This window comes from Lampris incognitus, unplaced genomic scaffold (assembly GCF_029633865.1).
Source record: "Lampris incognitus isolate fLamInc1 unplaced genomic scaffold, fLamInc1.hap2 scaffold_532, whole genome shotgun sequence".
In the NCBI taxonomy this organism is placed as follows: domain Eukaryota; kingdom Metazoa; phylum Chordata; class Actinopteri; order Lampriformes; family Lampridae; genus Lampris; species Lampris incognitus.
The window spans coordinates 20,001-24,203 of NW_026611496.1; positions in this window are offsets into that span (position 1 = coordinate 20,001).

The following is a 4,203-nucleotide window of genomic DNA, read 5'->3' on the forward strand; positions in this document are numbered from 1 at the left end:
ATACCTAACATAAACACACCTGTATTACTAGAATTGATAGTTCACGCCACAAAAGTGAGGGGCAAACATAGAAAAGCGTGCAACCCAGCCACTGAGGATGCACAAGCCAATGCATTCTTAGTGCAGGTCCCAAGCCAGGACAAATGGGGAGGGTTACGTCAGGAAGGGCATCCGGCGTCAAATCTTTGCCAAATCAAATATGCGGATCATAAATAAGATTTCCATACCGGATCGGTCGAGGCCCGGGTTACCGACGACCGCCATCGGTACTGTTAACCAGCGGAGTGCCGGTGGAAACTAGGCTACTGTTGGGCGAAGGAAAAGGAGAGGGGGAAGGCATGTCCAGAGGCAGCTAGAGAGGAGGAAGGGTAGGCGTGTGGAGGTGAGAGTCAGTCGGAACTTTGAATGTTGGCACTATGGCTAGTAAAGGGAGAGAGCAGGCTGACGTGATGGAAAGAAGAAAGGTGACAAGAGACAAGGTGGAAGGGGAGTAAGGCCAGGAGTATCGCAGGTGGGTTCAAACTCTTCTACCATGGTGCGAATGGGAGGAGAAATGGGGTAGGGGTCATTCTGAAGGAAGAGTATGTCAAGAGCGTGCTGGAGGTGAACACAGTGTCAGACAGAGTGAGGATTATGAAGCTGGAAATCGAAGGTGTATTGCTGACGGTTATCAGCGCATATGCCCCGCAAGTCGGGTGTAAGATGGACGAAAAAGAAGAATTCTGGAGTTGAGTTGGACGACGTGGTGGAAAGGGTACCCAAGGAGGAGGGAGTGGTGATTGGAGCGGACTTCGATGGACACGTTGCTGAAGGGAACAGAGGTGATGAGGAGTTGATGGTAAGGTATGGAATCGAGGAGAGAAATGTGGAAGGACAGATGGTGTTCGATTTTGCGAAAAGGATGGAAATGGCTGAGGTGAATACATATTTCAAGAAGAGGGAGGAGCACAGGGTGACGACGTATACGAGTGGAGGAAAGTGCACACAGGTGGACTATATCTTGTGTAGAAGGCGCGATGTAAAACGGATTGCATACTGCAAGGTGGTGACAGGGGAGAACGTAGCTAGGCAGCATCGGATGGTGGTCTGTAAGATGACTTTGGAGACCAACATGAGGAAGCGAGTGAAGACACAGCCGAAGATCAAATGGTGGAAGTTGAAGAAGGAAGACTGTTGTGTGGAGTTCAGGCAGGAGTTAACACAGGCACTGAGTGGTAGTGAAGAGTTGCCAGATGGCTGGGCAAGCGCTGCAGAAATAGCGAGGAAGACAGCTAGGAATGTACTTGGTGGGTCATCGGGACAGAGGAAGGAAGACAAGGAGACTTGGCGGTGGTGGTGGTGGTGGTGGAAGGAGGAAGTAGAGCAAAGTATACAGAGGAAAAGGTTGGCAAAGAAGAAGTGGGATAGTCAGAGAGATGAAGAAAGTACACAGGAGTACAAGGAGATGCAGCGTAAAGCAAAGAGAGAGGTGGCAAAGGTAAAGGAAAAGTCGTACGGTGAGCTGTATGACAGGTTAGACACTAAGGAAGGAGAAAAAGACTTGTACAGATTGGCTAGACAGAGAGACCGAGCTGCCGAGGATGTGCGACAAGTTAGGGCGATCAAAGATACAGATGGAAATGTGCTGCCAAGCGAGGAGAGTGTGCTACGAAGTGGAAGGACTACTTTGACGGGCTGATAAATGAAGAAAATGAGAGAGACAGAGAGAGAGAGAGAGAGAGAGAGAGAGAGAGAGAGAGAGAGAGAGAGAGAGAGAGAGAGAGAGAAAGGTTGGTTGATTGAGAAGTACAGAGAAGGCCAGAAAGAGTTGCATTGTGTCTTTGTAGATTTACACAAAGCATACGACAGGGTGCCGAGAGAGGAGGTGTGATATTGTAGGAGGAAGTCAAGAGTTGCAGAGAAGTATGTAGGAGTGGTGCAGGCTATGTATGAGGGAAGTGTGACAATGCTGAGGTGCGTGGTTGGAATGACAGATGGGTTCAAGGTGGAGGTGGGATTACATCAAGGATCGGCTCTGAGCCCTTTCTTGGTTGCAACGGTGATGGACAGGTTGACGGACAAGATCAGGCAGGAGTCTCCATGGACGATGATGTTCGCGGATGACATTGTCATCTGTAGCGACAGTAGGGTGCAGTTCATTGTGAGGAGAGCCTGGAGAGGTGGAGGTATGCACTGGAGAGAAGAGGAATGAAAGTCAGTAGGAGCAAGACGGAATACCTACGCGTGAGGAGGTGACAAAGGCATTTCACTTTAAATACTTGGGGTCAACTGTCCAAAGTAACGGGGAGTGCAGGAGAGAGGTGAAGAAGAGAGTGCAGGCAGGCAGGCAGGCAGGCAGGCAGGCAGGCAGGCAGGCAGGCAGGCAGGCAGGCAGGCAGACGGGCAGGCAGGGTGGAGTGGGTGGAGAAGAGTGTCAGGACAGAAGGGTACCAGCAACAGTTAAAGGGAAGGTTAACAAGATGTTCGTGAGACCAGCTACGTTATATGATTTAGAGACAGTGGCACTGACGAAAAGACAGCAGGAGGCGGAGCTGGAGGTGGCAGAGTTGAGGATGCTAACATTTTCACTGGGAGTAACGAAGAAGAGCAAGATTAGGAACGATTGCTCAAGTTGGACGGTTTGGATGCTGAATATGGAGCTGCCAGGAAAGAGGAAAAGAGGAAGGCCAAAGAGGAGGTTTATGGATGTGGTGAGGGAAGACATGCAGGTGGATGGTGTGACAGAGGAACACGCAGAAGACAGGAAGACATGGAAACGGATGATCCGCTGTGGCGATCCCTAACGGCAGAAGCCGAAAGTCGTAGTAGTAAACATAGAAAATCGTGCACGGCAGCCTTCTAAACTGTTTCTCTTGGTGGTGCTCTGTGTGTGTGTGCTCTGTATGCTCTCTCTCTCAGCTGAGAATCACCTCTAAGCAAAGGTCTACTTACTCTACTGCTAATTCACTGCCGGTGGCTCGGTTAAACAGAGGGAACCGTAAACAAAAGGATATATTATTTCCCCGCCCCGCCCCACACACACACGCACACACAAAATAGATAGATAGATAGATAGATAGATAGATAGATAGATAGATAGATAGATAGATAGATAGATAAATAAAGAAAGAAATAGATAAATAAATAAATAAATAAATAAATACATAGATAGATAGATAGATAGATAGATAGATAGATAGATAGATAGATAGATAGATAGATAGATAGATAGATAGATAAATAAATAAATAAATAAATAGAAAAACAAAACACCAACTATTACATGATTACACAAGGAACTAATTTGCAAGTCTTATTCTCTCTGAAATTCGTCTGGTTTTTGTTTGTTTGGTATTGTTTGATTTGTTTTGCGCCGAACCGGATTCCTTACGTGTGCGAGAGAGACAGCAGGTGGAAGGGGAATCAAGCCAGGACCATCGGAGGAGGGAGAGAGGCAGGGAGGAGGGTTCAAACTCTACCACGATGGTGCGTACGGGAAGAGAAAAGGTTGAAGCGGCCGGAACACATACCCACGTCCCGTGCACCAGCCGAAACTGGTATTACCGGGGAGACACTCCGGCAAGGTTCCACGCGCCCCTGGTACCCCCAGCTCTCGCCACTTTTTTTTTTTTGGTTTAATTCTTCTTCTTCTTCTTCTTCTTCTTCTTCTTCTTCTTCTTCTTCTTCTTCTTCTTCTTCTTCTTCTTCTTCTTCTTCTTCTTCACTGCACGTCATTTTCGCCCCGCCCCTGGTAGCCCGATGGAACAGCAGATTGCCGGGACGCGCACCGGGGTGGCGCGCGCCCGACAAAAGCTTGGATCGAGGGATGACTTTCAATAGATCGCAGCGATAGAGCTACTCTGCTACGTACGAAACCCTGACCCAGAATCAGGTCGTCTACAGGTGATTTAGCACCCGGTTCTCCACAAACATGCGCTGCGAGTCGAGAGAGGGGCGACCGCCGTCCGGCCGCACCCCAGCCCCGTCACGAGTGGCCCTGCTCACCGACCGAAGCCGGCTATCCCGGTCCAAGTGAAGGCCGCGGCACCATGGTATCGTCGCGTCTAGGGGGGATTCTGACTTAGAGGCGTTCAGTCATAATCCCACAGATGGTAGCCTCGCACCACTGGCTCCTCAGCCAAGCACACGCACCAAATGTCTGAACCTGCGGTTCCTCTCGTACTGAGCAGGATTACTATTGCAACAACACATCATCAGTAGGGT